Below are 22,198 nucleotides of genomic sequence, written 5' to 3'. Positions count from 1 at the left end.
AAGGAACCTTATTTCTACTTCTTTACTGATCTTCCAAACATCAACCGATCCAAAACACGTGTAAAAGGAGGGTCAAGTAGTAGATACTCCAAGGAGGTATGTATTATAGATAACAAAATATAACTAAAATATAAGTCACACAAGGTATTAAGAATCTTGCAGGTACAATATTTATTAAGTATATAATATTCAATTCATACAAGCTATTAAAAGAATAAATAAACCTAAACATTAAATTCTGAGACTAACTTCCAAGATCCGCTCTTTAACTCTCTCTCTCTCGATCTCCAACCGACACAATTCCCCCAACTGTCTCTTGGTCTCTCAGGCCTTATATCTCCTTCTCACGGAAGCTTCCAGAAGAACCTTCATCTTGCTCTCTCATTGGTCAAGCAGTGATGTCACTGTGCATTTGCATAAACCTTCCTTTACTGCCTGAAGACCTCCATTGACTTTCACTTTCCTAAGCCACTCACCAGCCTCACCTTCCTTCACACCAAATACAAACTTATGGGGTTCCAGGTTCTCTTTTCTTCTCGCTAGCAGCAATTGTTGTTGTGTGCCTTGAAGTTGTTTGGACTCATGGTGACCCTAAGGAGAATCTATTATAGGGTTTTCTTGAAAGATTTTCATCAGAGGGGTTTGCCATTGCCTTCTTCTGGAGCTGGGAGAGTGGGACTTGCCAAGTGTCAACCATTGGGGTTGCATGGCAAGCAGTGTTTCACTGACTTCAGCCTGTTACAGATGGGCTCTTGAGGCGCCCCCATCATGTGCTAGGGATTGACTGGGGACCTAGGGTCCACACCGGCCTCACTCCTAGCACGTGACAGGGGCGTAATAATGGCAGCGCCCTATACACACAGGCACCGCCATTATTATGTGCCATAACCGCACCGCGGGAAGAAGTCCCATTTTGGGGCTTCTTTTTTGCTCCATGCAGGAGCCGCACGGTTTGGCTGCTGCGGCTCCCTCACGGAGCAACCAGCAGCGCCGGCAGACCGCTGCTTTTAGGCAATCTGTAAGGGGCCTTCATTTCCAAAATTGACCCAAAGCAGCCACTTGCCTTGCTCAATATACCAGTACTTTCTCTCTTCTCTCCCTCCCCCCAGTAAAACAGTGGACCTAATGCCATGAAATAGGTATGGAGGGTGCTAGGGTTGTTCCTCAAGAGGAAAGGGGGCAGTCGCCCAAAAAAGTTTTGGGACCACTGATCTAGACACCCCCAAAAGTCATGCCCCTGGAAGATTGAAGTCCTGACCCCAGAAGTCCCACCCCCAGAAGGGGGACGTCCCGCCCCTGAAAGTCGCGCACTGGCACCCAATGAGTCCCAGTGCAGGAATGCCACTGACTGATGTATTTATGGCACCCTTCCTGCTCCATGTAAAAAGAGTAAGGGAAACACATGCTACAAAAGAAGCAACCCCCCCCCCCCCCCCAAATATAATACTTTCTAGCCAAGGTTTAAGTCCTGGGAAAAAGGAGGAAAATAAGGGTTTGATTCAGGGGTCATCAAATGTTGTGTGCGTCAATGGAAGGCTAGAGAGAGGTCAGAAATGCATCTTCAGCATCCTTTCTCATGGTCACAAGCCAGTTGAACTCTAGCAGCCCCTCATTAATCCTTAGATTGATGCTTCCATAATTGATGCTGTCTTTCACAGATTCTAGAAATGCAATGAAGAATACAGAATGCTCCAAATAATGCAAAGGTTTATTCAATGTTCTTATAAGGATAAGATACTTTCAAACCAAAATCTTTGTAGAAGATGTGCCATAAATGAAGATTATAATAGAACATTACAAATAGAATAGGACAAAATGTATAAAATATGCCTCTCCAAAAAACTATATTCAATTGCTGACATTTATACCATTTCTCTAAAGGTGTAAATTCTGAGAAAAACATTTTCTGCAGTTCAGGCATTTGTATGGCTTCTGTCTTGTATGAATGCTCTTGAAGTATGTAAAGACAGCACCTGAAGTAAAATATCTGCATCTCCATTGCATTGATGGCATCTCCAAGGTTTTTCTCCTGTGTGGACCCTCTGATGCACTTCAAGCTGTGACTTCTGAGCAAAGCATTTTCCACACTGCTGGCATTTGTGTGGTTTCTCCTGAGTGTCGGTTCTCTCATGAGCCGCAAGTTCTTCTATAAAGAAGGGGAGACACAGAAAAGACTCATCTCAGCATTAAGAGAGGAGAGGCCTCTGGATTCTACAATGGAGCTAAGCAAGAAGAGTGATAAAGGAGTTTTAGTGTTCCCTTTCCCTCCCTTCATAGATATTAGTCATAATTGCTACATGGAATACCTTAAAATGTCTGAAAACAAGGACTTGAGCTGGTTACCTCCAGTTTACTTGTTTAGTTGTTATTGTTTTTCAGATGCATGGCTGCCTGACATACTCTTCTCGTTGTTTTATGGACACCTCTTCTGGCTCTATTGAGGGCTTTCCCTGAGTTACTTTCCTGTCCAAACAGAGCTAGACTTTGGCCTTCTTCCCAAGAGGATACTGGAGGCCTCTCCAGAACATAGAAACAACAAAACATAGATAAAAAAGACCTGAAACCTTGCTAAGTGATGTAATGAAGAGCATTTGGGGCCAAAAGATATCAAGTGTCATTGTTCTTTCCTAGGATATCCTAAGATCTGCAGTTTAGCAAAGGGCATTTACAATCATAACTAGAGAGCTCTAGTGGATCCGTAAAGTTAGTAGAAATCCCAAGATTCCCAGGATGTTGCTTTGACCATTAAAGTGGAACCATAGAGCCATGTATGTAGCATGCAAGGCCCCCTGTTCTGTAAGAAGGGCAATGGGTCCAGTTTCCTTTCCCAGAGAGGACACACTTCCATAGATTTCCATCATCACCTCATTCTACAAAGATTTTTGCTCCGGACCCAAGAGAGGCCCTTCCTCCTCAGAGAAGACTTCCACGTCTGGAAAGGAGATCTGCAACAGAAAGTAGCCCTCATCCAGAGACTGACTGAGCAAAAGGGGAGGAAGGACACAGAGCATCCCAATATGAATGGATCCCTCCAGAATATCAACAGAGTGGGATACATTGGGATATCCTCCCTTCCCTTTTCCTTGGCTCCCTGGATTTTCAAGAATGGGGAGAGAGGGAAAGACCAGGCTGCAATCTTGGTCCCTGATCCTCTAGATTTCTCCTTGATGGAGACTGTGTTTAGCAATGGAGGCTCTTCCCTGGAGGTCTTCCCATCTGCTTCACTGAACTGACAGAAGTCTAGGGCAGCCTTTATTATCCATTGATTTATGTCTGTGTTTGATTTCTAGTCTGTCTGGAGGCCAAGTTCTCCTTGGATCCAAGGCAGAGAACACTCCAGGGCCCTCTTCCCTTCTCTGGGAATAGAAATAGGAAGACCACATATTCAGTCATTAGGAATGGCTTTCTCTCATGATAGCTCCAAACCAACTGCCTTCACCAGGAGCATCACTGCATCAAAATGGAGGACCAGCCCTGTCTCAAAGCCATGGGTTCAATGCTCTTCTAAGAACAGAAGAAGTCCTCCTGAGGACACTCTGAGGGCTGCCATTGGCTGGAATCTCAGTCCCTCCCACCATCCCTGGCCCTGATTGGCTGGAATTCCAGTCTCTCCCACCATCCCTGGCCCTGATTGGCTGGAATTCCAGTCCCTGCCTCTTTGTGTTCTGGAGGCCATTTTGTCCTTCTTGTGACTGTGGGGAATAATGTTCCGGAACCTTCTCTGAGGCCTCAGTTGAACAGAGGCTTCTCTTTCTCTCTGAGGCTCCAGAGAGAGAAGGTGGCCAGGTTCCTTGGGCCAAAAGGAAGGGTGTCCCTTTGTGTCTCTCTTCTGAGAGGGTTTCTTACACAGCTCCTGGGTCCATATAGGTGAGCTAGGCAGCTGCCTAGGGGCGCCAACCTCTAGGGGGCGCCAGAGAGAGAGGAAGAGAGAGAGAGAGGCTGGAGCCAGAGGATCATAGAATCAGCCAAGCAGAGCAATCAGCAGCACTGCCAGCCTCCGAGTGGCAGGAAGAGAGAGCTGCTTGCTGAGGCTGAAAGGGGGGAAGAAGTTTGCTGCCCTCTGCAACTCCTGGGCTGCATCCACACTGGAGAATTAACCCAGTTTGGCACTGCTTTAACTCTTTTTGGCTCAAGGCTATGGAATTCTGGGAGCTGGAGTTTGTTGTGGAATCCAGAGTACCTCCCTCCCCCTTCCTTCCTTCCTTCCTTCTTTCCTCCCTCCCTCCCTCTCTCTTTCTTTCTTTCCTCCTGTCCCTCCCTCCCTCCCTCTCTCTTTCTTTCTTTCCTCCTGTCCCTCCCTCCCTCCCTCTCTCCCCCTTCCTTCTTTCCTTCCTTCCTTCTTTTCTAACGTCCCCCTTCCTTCCCTTCCTCTTCCTTCCTTCCCTCCCTCCCTCCCTCCCTCCCTCTTTCTTTCTTTCCTCTTGTCCCTCCCTCCCTCCCTCCCTCCCTCCCCCTTCCTTCTTTCCTTCCTTCCTTCTTTTCTAACTTCCCCCTTCCTTCCCTTCCTCTTCCTTCCTTCCTTCCCTCCCTCCCTCCCTCCCTCCTTCCTTCCTTCCTTCCTTCCTCTCTCTCTTTCTTGCAAAGAGAGACTTGTTCAGGGAAGGCTTGCCATAGCCTTCCCCTGAGGCTGAGAGAGTGTGACTCACCCAAAGTCACCCAGTAGATTTCCATGGTCTCATTTCTCCACCACCACCCCAATAAACTCCTTCCTCCTTCCCAGACTTTGGCCCTATTCTTCCCTATTCACCCACCTTGGCCTCTCTTCCCATCACTTGTTGTTGTTTGTTGTTGTTTGTTGTGTGCCTTCAAGTCCTTTCTGCCTCCTGGCCATCCTCTCATGGGGTTTCCTTGGCAAGGTCTGTTCAGAGGAGGCTCACCATGGCCTTCCTCTGAGGCTGAGAGAGTGTAATGCCCCACCCAGTGGATTTCCATGGCCGAGCTGGGATTTGAACCCAGAGTCATAGTCCAATCAATGCTCAAACAACTAGTCCACACTGGCTCCAACAATCCACTTTAAAAGCTTGGTCTTTTTCCCAGATGTCTTCACCTCAAAGGAAGGCATCACAAAATGGAAGACATTCAAGAAAAAGGGAGGACAGGACTCAAGAAAAGCTCCAAACACCCCTAGAAATGTTAATGTATGCTTCTTAGTCATGCTCAAAATGGAGGATGCTTTAGAATACCTCCTGGACAGAAGGTTGGAATGGAGGACATGTCCTGGAAGAGGAGGAGGTCTGTCCTGCCCTGAGGTCAACCTACCATGGGGTTTTCCTGGCAATATGAGTTCAGAGAAGCTTTGCCATGGCCTTCCTTTGAGGCTGAGAGAGTGTGGCTTGGCAGTCTTGGTGGCTGTGCTTACTATGTGTCTTTTCTTTCTCAACCTGGAGCCATTCCCATCCTTTTTTCATAGGCTGCATCTACACTGCAGAAGTAATGCCATTTGACACTGCTTTAACTGCTCTGGCACCATGCTATGGAATCCTGGGATTTAAATTTTGGGAGGAGAATTCGCCTTCTCAGTCAGAGAGCAGTGGAGCCACAACAAACTACAAATCCCAGGGCTCCATAGCATGGAACCCGCAGGATGACCAGATGTCCTCTTTTTCGGGGGTATACCTTACATTTCAGTCTTCTGTCCAGGAGGAATTCCAAAAATGTCTTCCCTTTTGAGCATCACTAAGAAGCATGAATTTATATTTATATGAGGGGTTTCAGCTTTTACTGGTCATGTCCTCCATTTTACTTGAAAGCCCTACATTTTGCGGTGCCTTGTCCTCCTTTGCGGTTAGTACAACTGGTCACCATGGGAGCCAAAGGCGGCTAAAGTGGTGTCAAACTGCAGCCCTGGTCCTCTCACCTGGAGACCCTATGGGTTTTCTTTCTTGTGACACCCTTTTCTGCCCCTTGGGTGAAGATTTCTAGTTTTTAGGGGTCATACATGGACCACTACTAGCCCATAAATTCATGGGATGGGACCCAGATTTTTCCACATCATTAGAATGAATAATGCTTCCAGCTTGCAAAAGGAATATGTGTGCGTTAGTCGCCATTCGAAATATCACAGCAGTCAATTAACCTGTAAAAACCTAATTGGCTTTTTGACTAATTCGCAATACTGTGACGAGAGATTGGAACCCAAATTTTATGTCATGTTTAGCTTTAACAAATGAAACAGCGGAAATCAAGGAGTGAAAATAATTATGAGGGGCGACGGGTGCCAAAATATTTCTCGCCTAGCGTGGCAAAATACCTAGAGCCGGCCCTGGGAACAACTGTCCCCAAGCATCTCCATCTGGAATCTGCTTGAGAGATAGGACTAGAACCACCACAACGCATTGCCCCCTATCCTCAATTTCCTTCTGGATGCCATGGTTGATGGTATCAAAAGTCGCTGAGAGATCTAAAAGCACCAGCAGGGCCACGCTTTCCCTGTTGATATTCAAGTGGAAATCATCTACTAAGGCGACCATAACAGTTTCGACTCTGTATCCCATCCTGAAGCCAATTTGAAATGGTCTAGATAGTCTGTTTCATCCAAGACTGCTTGGAGTTGAAGAGCAACTGCCCTCTCAAGCACCTTGCTTAGAAATGGAAGATGGGAGACTGGTCTGTAATTGTTCATGTCCAAGGGATCTAAGGGGGGGGGGGGTTTCCATAAACAATCATAACACCGCTTCTTTTAAGCAAGATGGAAAATAGCCCTTCCTAAGAGAAGCATATCTCAGTTGAGTCCTAAGTGCATCTTCTCGTTGGATGACCAGCCATGAAGGGCAAGGGTCAAGAGGGCAAGTTGTCTTCTTCATACTTCCAAGGAGCTTGTCCATGTCTTTGGTACTTACAGATTCAAATAGACCAAGTATGATCTTATTCACAGAGTCACTGGACACCTCACCTATAGCCTCTGCAATAATGCCAGTGTCCAATTCGGCTCTTATCTGAGAGATGTTCTCTGTGAAATAGTAATTTAAATTGTCAAAGTGAGCTGTGGAAGACTCTAATAATGAGTTCTGGGGGGGAAGATGCCTGAGTCAGGTCCCAGATGCCCCCCCCCCCAACTTCAGCACTCCCTTTATGCTTTTCTTTCCTTGGCACTTTCACTCCTTTATTCCTTCCTTCTTCTCCTTTAACATACATCCCTTCAAGGGAGTCCAAGGCCCTTTCAGCATGTTCCCAGAACGGGGTGGGGGGGGTGGGGTGGGGGCTGAGGGTCTCTCCGCTGGTCCTCCTCCACAGGCTTGTTTTGAAGGGAAAGGTATGTATGTGGGGGGGGGGGGGGGGCGCTAATCCGGAAACTGTGGGCCTATAAGCTTAGTTCCCAGGTTGCCGGGGGGTGTCAGTATCCCCAGAAGGGGTTTTGGGGTCCCTCCATCTCCCTCCTCTTGGCTTTGGCCTAGATTTGGGTCTTCTCTCCCCCCAGACAGACCCCCCCCCAGAGAAAACTCCACCCCTCCCGAATAATGTTGTTTCCAATGCTATTGAAGTACCTGGGCCCCAAGGCCATGCCTCTCTCCAAAGATCCCACCTGCCCTCTTTTCTCATAATAACCCCCCAAGTACCTGGGCCCCAAGGAATCCCTTGAGGAGGGGGCAGGGAAGGGAGAGGAGGAAGAGGAGGACTGCCTTTCTTTGGGGGGAGGAGATCAGGGTTTCCTTCCTTCTTACAACCCCCCCCAACATCCCCCCTCCCGAAGACCCTGCAGCCAAATCTTTGAACGAACGAGGGCTCTCCCCACTTCCCTCCTTCAGAGCAGGCTGTGAGGGCGGCAGGTTCAGGGGCTGAGACTGTGCATGCACATTTGCCACCAAAGGCCCCTCCTGAGCATGTGCAGGGACTGCAAGGACCATGCTGCTGCTGCCGCTTACTCCACTGTCAGCCTTTGGAAGAAAGGAAGGAGCCCTGGTGGCGCAGTGTTTAAATCCCTGTACTGCAAAACCATAAGGTTGTGAGTTCAATACCTGTGAAAGGGTTCAAGCTTGACTCAGGCTTGCATCCTTCTGAGGTCGCTAAAATGAGTACCCAGATTTTGGGGGGGCAATTAGCTTATCATTGGAAACTGCTCAGACACTGTTAGTTCAGTATGAAGCGGTATATAAATGACGCTGTATGTTTTTTGTTTGTTCCAGAATGGAACCCAAGCTGCGGAGCTGGACTCAGGAGGGAAAGGCTGGGAAGGCTCTGCTTTGTACATATAGCTCTGATGTCTGTCTGTCTGTCTGTCTATAAATATGTGTGTGTTTGCCTCTGTTCTTATGGCTGGGAATGGAGCTGAGGGCTGAGGAGAGAAGAAAGGGTCAATTTTGTGCAAATTCACAACTTCTGTGCATCAATGAGTCCAGTGTGTTAAAACAACAAAGAACTTTATTAAGAACACAGTCAGAAATTCGGTGTTTAAGCCAGTACTGCCCTCCCCAATCCAATGAATACATTACAACCCCCAAACCTAAAACTCCACCCTCTTCGAAAACTAGCCCCCACCTCCAATTCCCACAGTCTCTGCCCCACAGGAAACAAGACCCCTTTGCCATTCCCAGAAACTAGCCCTTTCTCTTAATGCTGGCCTCCAACTTTCTTCAGCAAACATCCCAAACATTGCAAAAGCTATCATTCCCATAACTATTCTAACCAGCTGCAACAAATCCCAGCCCCCCATCTAGCTAACCTATACCACAACCCATAATCCTTAGCCAAGTTTATAACCCAAAGCAATAATCTATACTAATAGCAATTAAAACATAAACGTAACAAAATATAACTTTAAAACATAAACAGACATATGGACAGACAAACCTTACAAACAAAATCATGAGTGCCTTTTCACGGCTGCATTGAAAATATATTTTCTTTTAAAAAATTATTGAACATTCATTAAAAAGACATACAAAACAAAACATTAGTACACACTGAAACATATTTACACAATATACAAAGTGTGTGTGTATATATATATATATGAAAAAAGCCAAGTAAGTTTCTGTATCTCTAAACTATGTATACTTCCTAGATGGTCTCTAAACCTCTTAAATTTTCATTTCTTCTAGTTTCCTGTTTTAATCTTTCAGCAAAGAAAAATAGAGCTAGATAAACAAAAACCCAATCTCCATTTTTACTTGGTTCTTGTTTCTACTCTTTAAGAGAAGAGGAGATTAATTCATCCTAATTTATATATGTTTTGATAGTTGATTTGAATTGAAAAATCAAGAAAAGAACCTTTTTTTCTGAAAATATATTTTCTGTATTCCTTCTTTACAAAAATAATATTAGTTCACTGCTGGGATTTTTTTGGCTTCTCTCCTGTGTGGACTCTCTGATGTGTCACTAGGTGTGACTTCTGAGAAAAACCTTTCCCACAATGCTGGCATTTGAATGGCTTCTCTCCTGTGTGAACTCTCTGATGTGTCACTAGGTTTGTCTTCTGAGGAAAAGATTTCCCACAACGCTGGCATTTGTATGGCTTCGCTCCTGTGTGGACTCTCTGATGTATCATTAGGACTGACTTCTGAGAAAAACCTTTCCCACAATGCTGGCATTTGAATGGCTTCTCTCCTGTGTGAACTCTCTGATGTGTCACTAGGTTTGTCTTCTGAGGAAAAGATTTCCCACAACGCTGGCATTTGTATGGCTTCGCTCCTGTGTGGACTCTCTGATGTATCATTAGGACTGACTTCCGAGAAAAACCTTTCCCACAATGCTGGCATTTGTATGGCTTCTCTCCTGTGTGGACTCTCTGATGTGTCACTAGGTTTGTCTTCTGAGGAAAAGATTTCCCACAATGCTGGCATTTGTATGGCTTCTCTCCTGTGTGGACTCTCTGATGTTTCACTAGGTCAGACTTCCAAGAAAAACATTTCTCACAATGCCGGCATTTGTATGGCTTCTCTCCTGTGTGGGTCCTGTGATGTTCCAAAAGGTGTGACTTCCGAGAAAAACCTTTCCCACAATGCTGGCATTTGTATGGCTTCTCTCCTGTGTGGACTCTCTGATGCCTCACTTGGACTGACTTCGAAGAAAAACATTTCCTACAATGCTGGCATTTATATGGCTTCTCTCCTGTGTGGAATCTCTGATGTGTCATTAGGACTGACTTCTGAGAAAAACCTTTCCCACAACGCTGGCATTTGAATGGCTTCTCTCCTGTGTGTATCCTGCGATGTTCTAAAAGGTGTGACATCTGAGAAAAACCTTTCCTACAATGCTGACATTTGAATGGCTTCTCTCCTGTGTGGACTCTCTGGTGTATCACTAGGTATGACTTCGAAGAAAAACATTTCCCACAATGCTGGCATTTATATGGCTTCTCTCCTGTGTGGACTCTCTGATGTGTCATTAGGACTGACTTCTGAGAAAAACCTTTCCCACAACGCTGGCATTTGAATGGCTTCTCTCCTGTGTGGACTCTCTCTTGACTCACAAGTTTTTCTGTAAAGAAGGACAATGACAGATAAGTGAAAATCAGAGTTAAGAGAGGAGGGTGTTACCCCCAGATTTAGCCCCCATTTACCCTTCCCTATTTGACAGTAAATTAATAAAGTTGGTGTGAGTGACCGAAGCATGATCCTGTTGCAGATACCCTAAATCCATGGAACGATTGTATCCTTACTCATAGCAGCTAGCAAAGAAGAGACTGGATGGGGACTGCCTTGAGGGAATCAGTGGAAGCAGATAGTCAAAGGACTGGTGAAAAAATGTTCCATTAAAAATGTGCAAAAATACTTTGATTGACAGGTGGCATCATATCCTGTGAGACTGCCATAAAGTACAGAGTCAGAGCCCAAGACATGATGCAAACCAACTGCAGAGGTCACTTCATGCTGTTTGGCTCCAGGAGATGATTCACAGCCAATACAGTATACAGCTCACATGCGAATCGGTGTGGATTGAACTGGTGTGAACAAGAGATGGTGAAGTTGATGGAAGTTGGAGAGGAGAGCTTGCAAATATTTGCATTATTAGGAGCAGGTAACTGTTGAAGTTGCCAGATATTGTGCAGCTGTGATTATTTGTCACAGAAATTTTTTGAAACTGATGCAGAAACAACCATGAAATACCGTCCAGTTAGTCTGACATCAATACCAGGAAAGATTCTAGAGCAGATCATTAAACAGAGAGTCTGTGAACATCTAGAAAGCAATGCCATAATCACAAAAAGTCAACACAGGTTTCAGAGAAAGAAGTCATGCCAGACAAACCTGATCTCTTTTTTTGATAAAATTACCAGCTTGAAGATGAAGGGAATGCTGTGGATATAGTATATCTTGATTTCAGTAAGGCCTTTGACAAATTTCCCCATGACATTCTTGCAAACAAGCTTGTGAAATGTGGGCTAGACAAGGCAACTGTTACATGGATTTGTTATTGGTTGACCGGCCGAACCGAAAGGGTGCTCAACAATGGCTCCTTTTCATCCTGGAGAGAAGTGACTAGTGGGGTACCCAGTGGGGTTCTGTCCAGGGCCTAGTGCTATTCAACATCTTTATCAAGGACTTGGATGACAAAATTGGGAGCATACTTATCAAATTTGCAGATGACACGAAATTAGGAGGAGTAGCTAATACTTCAGAGGACAAGATGAAATTCAAGATGACCTGAATAGACTAGAAAGCTGGGCCAAAGCTAATAAAATGAAATTCAACATGGAGAAATGTAAGGTATTGCACTTAGGGTGGAAAAATGAAATGCACAGATATAGGATGGGCGACACCTGGCTGAATGAAATTATGAGTGAAAGAGATCTAGGAATCCAAATAGACCACAAGTTGAAAATGAGTCAACAGTGCGACGCAGCAGCTAAAAAGGCCAACGCAATTTTAGGCTGCATCAATAAAAGTATAGTGTCTAGATCAAGGGAAGTAATAGTGACACTCTATTCTGCTTCGGTCAGGACCGACCTGGACTATTGTGTCCAGTTCTGGGCACCACAGTTTAAAAAGGATGTGGAGAAACTAGAGCATGTCCAAAGGACAGCGACTAAAATGGTGAAGGTTCTGGAAGCCATGCCCTACGAGGAATGACTTAGGGAGCTGGGGATGTTTAGCCTAGAGAAGCGAAGGTTAAGTGGTGATATGATAGCCCTGTTTAAATATTTGAAGGGATGTCATGTTGAGGAGGGAGCAAGCTTGTTTTCTGCTGCTCCAGAGACAGGGACCCGGAACAATGGATGCAAGCTACAGGAAAAGAGATTCCAACTCACCATTAGGAAGAACTTCCTGAGAGTAAGGGCTGTTCGACAGTGGAACAAACTCCCCTGGAGTGTAGTGGAGTCTCCCTCCTTGGAGGTCTTCAAGCAGAGGCTGGATGGCCATCTGCTGGGCATGCTTTGATTTGGATTTCCTGCATGGCAGGGGGTTAGACTCTTGCGGTCTCATTCAACTCTATTATTCTATGATTGTATCTTGAAATAATTATGACATAGAGTCAGTCTACTGTTTTAAGTCTATATTTCTCAAAGTTATTTGGGACAATTTTTACTTGCAAGGTTTAGGATTTCATTTTATGAACTGATTTTACCCTTATTGCTAGGATGCAGTTTACTTATTGTGATTCTTTGTAATACTTGTTTTTACTTTGTTTGTTTTTTTAAGCTGGCCATGTGCCATAATAAATCATTCATTTATTCATTTGTATTATTTTGTAACTCAAGATAAAGAACCTCCAAGGACTTGAATGAAATCTAATGTGTCGGTGACTTATTTTTAAGTGTGGAAAGTGGTCTGTGTAGTGCCAATACCTATATCTAGATATTTGCTTCCATACTCTGCCATGTTATTGTTGAGCTGCATCTGGGAGCGTCACCCTCAGATTGTAATGTACATTGGATTGTGAACGCAATCGAAATTCAGAGCCAACAAGGACCTGAGAGGCAGTGTGGTCTTTGTCTGAGGTATTTGCATCAAACACACACTGCATTCAATTCGTGTTCATGCCACGCTTTCCCCTCACAGGAAATATTCTAAAGAGCTATAAACCTTTCCGAACCCTCAGTTTCTGCCGTAAGCACCAATTTCAGTATAAATATCAGGCCCAACTTGCTGTTCTTCAGTGTCAGTCCAGTTACAGACAGACACTCTGTTTGTTTTCTTGGCTAAGCACCTCAATGCACTCACCAACCCCAATTGTCGCAGGAACTACTGACCTCTCCCCATTCCAACAATTGGAATAAAGCTCTGGATAGGTAATAAATACCTTTAACAAAGCCTTACATCTATTCACTACTTCCACCTTTGCTACCTAGATCTTGTGTGTGCGCATGAACACTTATATATATATAGTATGTGTGTCTGTGTATTTTGCTTTCCCCCTAAATAAATAATATAACTTTATTACAGCCATTTGGCCAGCACAATTACAAAATTCCAATTTAAAACACAACATAGGTTCATGTACAGGCAGATTGGAGAGTATAACCAAATGATAGTTTATAAAAAGTAAGGCTAAAAAGTAAGGATAAAAAGTAAGGATAGGGCTGCACGATCAGGTAAACAGACAACAACGAGTAGGCTGCCATCACCTCACAAACAGCTCTATCATATTGTGTAATAGAGTACCACATTCAAGACATATTAGTTCAAAACCACAGTCATATCCCCTGTCCAAGCAAGAGCTAAACTACAAAGTGCCATTAATCAGATGCAACTGACTGGGGTAACTTCATTAGACTTTAGTCCCCAACTAGGTTAGTTTGATGGTATGGTAAAATACGGCCATACCTCCTCCTTTACAAATCTTACCGTTAAATCAAGCCATCTATACAGATTTTGAGATTATAACATATTACATCTGTTTAACAAACTGCTAACGATTTGCAATAGCAGCTGCAAAGAATTGTGCAACTGCTTGCGTTATAACTTCCTTCTGATCTGCAAGTAGAAAATTGGTATAAAATTGCTCTTGTCTGCCTGGAAACTGCAACACAATTGGTGTTATATATAAAGCACGTATTTCTGTATACAAAGAACAGCCAAAGAGAACATGATTAATATTTTCGATTTCCTCCGAGCCACAAGGACAGTATCTCTGTTCGTAAGGGATCTTTTTAAATCTGCCCTCCAGGACTGCTGATGGTAAGATGTTAAACCTTGCTGACATGAAAGCTCTTCTGAATTTCGGGACATTCAAACTCTCAAAATATTTCGCATATTTGCCAGGTCTACTGGATTCCCTAACAGGATGTAAAGTTAGTTGGCTTATATGAGTCTGGAAATCAATATCCTTGATGCATTGAGAAATCACAGATTTTGCTTTATCATAGCCTAGTAGAGTTATTTCAGATAGTGAGAGTCCAAGAGATAAGAGTTTCAAGGTCAGTGTCTCCTTCCAGGGGACAAAAAGGAGTCTGTTAGAATTAATGGCACTAAACCGATCGGAACAAAAAACATTTTGAGCCATATATTTAATTTGCATATCCATACACGCGCCTCAACAGATAGCATCCCTGTTTCTAGACGGAGAATGGGATTCGAAACACAATTTGGGGCACGTAAAATTGTTCTTAAAATTTTTGCTTGAACTGCCTCGAAGGTTGTAAAGCTACTGAAAGTACAAATCTCAGAACCGTATAATAGTTGTGCTAAGATATTAATAACAAAGACTTGGAGAGCTGCTGGAATGTATTGGCCTCCCTTATTATAATAGAAAGAACATAGAGCTTTAATACTTCTTTGTGTATCCCCTAAATAAAACACAAAAACCTATTTCAAATGCCTCTGACGTACTGTTTGATTCAGGACCTGCTATAGCTGGGCGGGATCCAGAGGTCACTGTTGCCCCAGTAAAACTATCTCGATCTATTGAGCTATGTACCAAATTCCCCTAAAAGCATAGCGCTTGCGGGTGTCCTCCCCAGACTCCAGCATTTTGGGTAACAAAGGGCCTCTGGAATCAACCATGGAGCTAAGCAAGCTCAGGATGGAAAAGAAACATTAGAGAAAAAGCAGGTTTTGTGTCCCCCTTTCTTCCCTTCATAGATATTACTCATAACTGATCATAGAATCATAGAATCGTAGAGTTGGAAGAGGCCACAAGGGTCATTCAGTCCAACCCCTTGCCATTCAGGAACTCTCAATCAAAGCATCCCTGAAAGATGGTGATCCAGTCTCTGTTTAAAGACCTCCAAGAAGGGAGAGTCCTCTACACTCCGAGGAAGGATTGTGTTCCACTATCAAACAGCCCTTACTGTCAGAAAGTTGCTTTGATTCGATAATTTTAAAGTGGAAACAAAGTGCTCTGACAGTGAATGAAGAAAGGGCCCTCAGTCTTCACAGGAAGGGCAATGGATTCAGGTTCCTTACCCACAAAGGCCACATTCTCATAATTCTCCATCATAACAGAACTGTACGTAAGTTTCTGCTTCTTTGTCAACAGTTTCCATTCCTCCTCGGTGAAATATACTGCTACATCCGCAAAGGTCACCTGCAATAGAAAATAGCCTTATCCAGAGAGTAACTAAGCAAAAGGGGAGAAAAGCACATGGTGCATTGAAAATATTATTTCAACACTTCAGAATTCAGTCCAGGAAATAAACTTTAAATTCTGCAAGCAAGAAAAAGCTACAGTCTTTGAGATCCAGTTGGTCTCGAATTCTTTCAATATAATATAAAATATAATAAACAATATAATTTAGACCATTTCTGAGATATTATTGATTGACTGGGATACTGATTAGCCCAACATGTAAAGTACATTTAGTCACCAAGCAATTGTAGTGAATTTAGCCATATATCTCCTAATTTCAAAAACAGTTCTGGGGAGTACTCTGGGCTTGAGGGACACTGGGCCCATCCCCAATTTAGGTTCAGAGAAATTCTTCCATATCCCTCAGCATTTCACAGATGGGGAAAGCAAGACATATGTGGACAAGCAACACCAGAAGGGGTTGAAGATGGCCAGAGTTGTTAATGATGAAGATCGCACAAGCAAGGAAGGGCACAGCAGTTTGCTTTTGCTTCCGACTCCTGGCAAGACCCTGCCCCTTTCTCTCCTCCCCTCTCCCTCTTTTGAGTTGATGAGCTGCACACGTCTTTTGAACTTGGAACACATTTTGCAGCAACTGAAGTGAACTGAGGAGAAGAGGGAAAGTGGGAGCAGGAGAGAGAAATGGGTCATTTTCAAAGCCCCTGAAAAAATGAGGTGACAGAGGATTAAGCAGGACTCCCTCTGCCAAACTGGGACAGTTGTTCTCCGCTTGCTTTCATGAGCCAGGCCAGCAGTGACCCAGATGAAACTAATAGTCAGGATGGCAATTTACCAAAGAGTTGTTGCACCTCGGCAGCCTCTTCTTCTTGGAGCTCAACTCCCTCCGCTTGGCCTCTCTGTCAGCCATCAGGTAGGCAGGGGGTTCCTGGTGGGCCTGCGCTTTGGTCACTTCCAGCAAAAGATACCGCAAAGCAGTGTACAAGGGGGGCAAGATGAAGTTCCTGAGAAAAGAGACCAGGGTTAGGCTTGGTTTGGAAAGAAACCCTTCAGCACTCAAAGTCACAAAGATCGGCATCCTGCTGGTGACATACGCAGGTGACATATGCCTCCTTTGGGCCAATTGAGAGGTGGGCATCCCTTCCTCCCTCTGCACCAAACAAAGCCCCTTGGTCCTAGCACAGACTCACAGCAGCTCCCCTACACAACAGTTACTCCATACCTTGTTAGATTAGCTGGGGATCAGGGGATGGGAAATTGGAAAGGGCCCTGGTTATGTCCCCATAGCTAGATGTGAAATGAGTTTATCATCTGCTGAAACCTGCAGAGTTCCTCAGTGGCCCTCAGAGGAAAATGTCTTCGTTTTGCTTCTGGCTACAGAAACACAGCTGGATTCATCTCCAATACCTCCCACCAAACACTCTCACCAGGCATGGAATGGTCATGCGTTATGGCTTCCACAACTCTATGGTAATACCTGGGTCAGTGAATGGCCAGTTGTAGCCTGATTCCATCTGGAGCAACACTGGAGCATGGAGGGTTCTGCTGGGTCAGGCTGTCTGGCCTGATGGCCCCTCATTCTCCCAGTGGCCAAACCAGTTGCCGTCCATCCCCCAGGGAGGCCCCGGTCAGACAGGGCAGGAAAGGAGCTCTCTCTTCTCTATTTACCCCCCTTCCAGCCCTCCTCCCCAATTCCCATGGCAGCCTTCTGCATGCAGAGAAGTCACAATCCTGAGAGTGCCTTTGCCCACGTGGAGACTGCCTATTTTCCACACTATTGACTGGCCATGTTGGCTTGGGAATGTCCTGTTCTAGCCACATAGAATCATAGAATCGTAGAGTTTGAAGAGACCCCAAGGGCCATCCAGTGAAACCCCATTCTGCCATGCAGGAACTCTCAATCAAAGCATCCCCGACAGATGGCCATCCAGCCTCTGCTTGAAGACCAAGGAAGGAGACTCAACTGCACTCTGAAAAAGGAGTCTGTTCCATTGTCGAACAGCCCTTACTGTCAGGAAGTTTCTCCTAATGTTCAGGTGGAATCTCTTTCCCTGGAGCTTGCATCCATTGTTCCGGGTTCTAGTCTCTGGAGCAGCAGAAAACAAGCTTGCTCCCTCCTCTATATGACATCCCTTCAAAAATTTAAACAGATCTATCATATCACCTCTTAACCTTCTCTTCTCCAGGCTAAACATCCTCACCTCTCTAAGTCATTCCTCATAAGGCATGGTTTCCAGACCCTTCACCATTTTAGTCGCCCTCTAAGATTCTATGATTTATATCCCAGGTGGAGAAATTCCAGCCCCTGTATTACTATATTACCTGTATTACTTTATGGATCTGATCCACGGCCTCCCCTCATTACGTCCCCCTTTTCATTGAGACACTGGTGAAAATAATCATTTCATTTTTACAAATGAGAAAAATCTCTGAGCTTAACTGCTGTGTTAATAATAATAATAATAATAATAATAAATTTATGTATATACCACCTTTCCAAAAAGATCAAAGCGGTTTAAAAATTGACAATTACAAAATTTGTGTGTTTGTGTGTGTCAGTCATAGCAGTTGCATGAAGTATGCACCTCCTCCCTCTGCTTGCTAAAGCCACGCAGAAATTGAGGCATGTACATTTCTATGCATTGTTTCTGAATAGATCTATTGTCAAAATCACAATTTCTTCACTTTTCCTTGTATATTTTTTAAAAAGAAGCACACTGCTGAATATGTTGCACTTATACAACAAAAATCTATAAATGTATAGGTTCAGGAGTGAAGATTGCATCCTGGATTATGCTCATTTTGGGGAAATGAAGACCTATGTAAATTCATTTTATAAACCCAGTGAAACAAACACCTCACAAAGCTCTAGTAAACAACATGTACACACACAGTCCCCATACAAAGGACTCACTGGTGCACTGTGTGTCTGGGTCTGGAAATCTCACTTCCACCTTCTGGGAAGACAGTGCTGCCAGAGACTGAATTTGGGACTCAGTGCCTGCAAAGCCTGGGCTCAGTCTCTCAGCTGCAGCCCTTCCATACAATCCTGGACTGAAGCATTTGAACAAAGGTCCTCTTTCAGCTCCAGGAATAAAGGCCTACCTTCAGTACAAAGACCCCGATTCCTGCAGCCCCAGAAATGCCTCTTCTGCAGTCCTTTATGGCCGGAGCTTCCCTGGGTCAGAGGCCGTCTCCTCAGCCGTAGAGAAGGGTTGCTCTGAGTGCGAAGGAGGAGAAGGTCCACAGGGCTGAGGGAGGGAAGGCAATGGGGAAAGGTCAGTGCCAATGGCCATGGAGGGCAGAAGGTGACAATGCCTAGGAAACTCCTATGAGTCCCAGCCATTCTAGGAATGAGTGGCAGGAGTGAGTCCAGGGGGCTGAGGGGGGGGGTCTCCTTTCCCAAAGAGGGAGGCAAGCACTGGTGGACCCTCTCCATCTAGGGCCCAAAGGGAGGGTCTCTTTCCCCACCTCTCTCTCCCAGCCCCCAAAGCCCAGCCTCCCCACTGGCCCTGAGTCCCTGCCTCCACTTCCTCAAACCCCCACAGTCCCCTCCCTCCCTCCCTCCCTCCCTTCGGCCCAAAATGGAAGGCAAGAGGCACAAATGGACACACTTAGCCTGGCTTCCTTCTCTCGCTGGAGCCTCAAGAGAGAAAGAGATACCTCTGTTCAACTGAGGCCTCAGAGAAGGTTCCAGAACATTATTTCCCACAGTCACAAGCAGCACAAAATGGCCACCGGAACACAAAATGGTTGCCAGGACACAAAATGGCCGCCTCTGCCTCAGCGCTTGGCAGTTGATAGTTTGACGCCTTCAGGGAACCCAAAATGGAGGATGAAAGGGCCCCCTCAGACCCCTTCCTTCTTTCCTTCTTTCTTTCCTTCCTTCCTTCCTTCACCCCAAAATGGAGGGCCAGAGGCACAAAGCGACACACTTCCTTCCTTTTGGCCCAAGGAGCCTGGCCTCCTTCTCACTCTGGATCCTCAGGAGAGAAACAGATACCTCTGTTCAATTGAGGCCTCAGAGAAGGTTCTGGAACTGGAACATTATTCCCCACAGTCACAAGCAGCACAAAATGGCCACCAGAACACAAAATGGCCACTGGAACAGAAAATGGCTGCCAGAACACAAAATGGCTGCCTCTTCCTTAGAGCTTGGCAGTTGTCAGTTTGAGGCCTTCAGGGGAGAGAAAGAGACTGAGGGGAAGAGAGGAAGGAGGCCCTGGAGGGAGGGGGTCTTGGGAAATAGAGAGCCTTCCTGAGATATTTGGGGTTCGCTTCCTAACAAAGGGTTTTTTGGCCTCATAAAAGATTTGAGGCAAACTGGATCTGAAAGGCAGTAGTGGCCTTTTTTCTTGCCAATGTGATTTAATGTGTATTTCCTGGACTGGATCTCCCAGCATCCACATGGCCAGAAAGATGAGGGGTCCTGCCCTGCAGTAAGGCCCCTCCAATCTCTCTGAACTGAGGTAGGGTTGCCATAAGGCAGGACCTCCAAACCGGGACAAATGTAGGACAAATGTAGGGCCACATTTTCAAATGTAGGACATGTTTTTTAAAAAATGGAGGACACATGAAAAAAATTGATATATTTTTTTAAATGTGAATATAAATGCATGTTTCTTAAGCATGCTCAAAATGGAGGACATTTTGGCATTATTCCTAGACAGAAGGTTGAAATGTACTTCTCTTTCTGGCCAAACAACCCCCCCCCCCCCCAAATTCTACAAGAACATTTCCCACTTCCAAGCAGGCATAGCATTTGCAAGATCACAGGCAGTCCCTTGTGCCACTGAAAACTACATTTCCCACTCCCAAGCAGGCATAGCATTTGCAAGATCACAGGCAGTCCCTTGTGCCACTGCAAACTACATTTCCCACTCCCAAGCAGCCATAGCATTTGCAAGATCACAGGCAGTCCCTTGTGCCACTGAAAACTACATTTCCCACTCCCAAGCAGGCATAGCATTTGCAAGATCACAGGCAGTCCCTTGTGCCACTGAAAACTACATTTCCCACTCCCAAGCAGGCATAGCATTTGCAAGATCACAGGCAGTCCCTTGTGCCACTGCAAACTACATTTCCCACTCCCAAGCAGCCATAGCATTTGCAAGATCACAGGCAGTCCCTTGTGCCACTGAAAACTACATTTCCCACTCCCAAGCAGCCATAGCATTTGCAAGATCACAGGCAGTCCCTTGTGCCACTGCAAACTACATTTCCCACTTCCAAGCAGGCATAGCATTTGCAAGATCACAGGCAGTCCCTTGTGCCACTGAAAACTACATTTCCCACTCCCAAGCAGGCATAGCATTTGCAAGATCACAGGCAGTCCCTTGTGCCACTGCAAACTACATTTCCCACTCCCAAGCAGCCATAGCATTTGCAAGATCACAGGCAGTCCCTTGTGCCACTGAAAACTACATTTCCCACTCCCAAGCAGGCATAGCATTTGCAAGATCACAGGCAGTCCCTTGTGCCACTGCAAACTACATTTCCCACTCCCAAGCAGGCATAGCATTTGCAAGATCACAGGCAGTCCCTTGTGCCACTGAAAACTACATTTCCCACTCCCAAGCAGGCATAGCATTTGCAAGATCACAGGCAGTCCCTTGTGCCACTGCAAACTACATTTCCCACTCCCAAGCAGCCATAGCATTTGCAAGATCACAGGCAGTCCCTTGTGCCACTGAAAACTACATTTCCCACTCCCAAGCAGCCATAGCATTTGCAAGATCACAGGCAGTCCCTTGTGCCACTGCAAACTACATTTCCCACTTCCAAGCAGGCATAGCATTTGCAAGATCACAGGCAGTCCCTTGTGCCACTGAAAACTACATTTCCCACTCCCAAGCAGGCATAGCATTTGCAAGATCACAGGCAGTCCCTTGTGCCACTGCAAACTACATTTCCCACTCCCAAGCAGCCATAGCATTTGCAAGATCACAGGCAGTTCCTTGTGCCACTGAAAACTACATTTCCCACTCCCAAGCAGCCATAGCATTTGCAAGATCACAGGCAGTCCCTTGTGCCACTGAAAACTACATTTCCCACTCCAAAGCAGGCATAGCATTTGCAAGATCACAGGCAGTCCCTTGTGCCACTGCAAACTACATTTCCCACTCCCAAGCAGCCATAGCATTTGCAAGATCACAGGCAGTCCCTTGTGCCACTGAAAACTACATTTCCCACTCCCAAGCAGCCATAGCATTTGCAAGATCACAGGCAGTCCCTTGTGCCACTGCAAACTACATTTCCCACTTCCAAGCAGGCATAGCATTTGCAAGATCACAGGCAGTCCCTTGTGCCACTGAAAACTACATTTCCCACTCCCAAGCAGGCATAGCATTTGCAAGATCACAGGCAGTCCCTTGTGCCACTGCAAACTACATTTCCCACTCCCAAGCAGCCATAGCATTTGCAAGATCACAGGCAGTTCCTTGTGCCACTGAAAACTACATTTCCCACTCCCAAGCAGCCATAGCATTTGCAAGATCACAGGCAGTCCCTTGTGCCACTGAAAACTACATTTCCCACTCCAAAGCAGGCATAGCATTTGCAAGATCACAGGCAGTCCCTTGTGCCACTGTAAACTACATTTCCCACTCCCAAGCAGCCATAGCATTTGCAAGATCACAGGCAGTCCCTTGTGCCACTGAAAACTACATTTCCCACTCCCAAGCAGCCATAGCATTTGCAAGATCACAGGCAGTCCCTTGTGCCACTGCAAACTACATTTCCCACTCCCAAGCAGCCATAGCATTTGCAAGATCACAGGCAGTCCCTTGTGCCA

General features: G+C 45.4%; 1 long non-coding RNA gene across 1 annotated transcript; it reads right to left on the bottom strand.

The window, feature by feature from the left end:
• Positions 1-2,108: 2,108 nt before the first annotated feature.
• Positions 2,109-3,346, bottom strand: LOC149287653 (uncharacterized). Its single transcript, XR_016277446.1, has 3 exons — positions 2,865-3,346; positions 2,344-2,515; positions 2,109-2,146 (listed from the first exon to the last, which is right to left on the bottom strand). It is a non-coding gene; the product is annotated as an uncharacterized LOC149287653 (long non-coding RNA).
• Positions 3,347-22,198: the final 18,852 nt, after the last annotated feature.

Source organism: Sceloporus occidentalis, unplaced genomic scaffold (assembly GCF_023333645.1).
Source record: "Sceloporus occidentalis isolate IW3139 unplaced genomic scaffold, rSceOcc1.0.p SCAF_57, whole genome shotgun sequence".
NCBI classification, from domain to species: Eukaryota; Metazoa; Chordata; class Lepidosauria; order Squamata; family Phrynosomatidae; genus Sceloporus; species Sceloporus occidentalis.
Note: the sequence above shows the minus strand (reverse complement) of the source record. Positions and strands in the feature narration are given on the sequence as shown.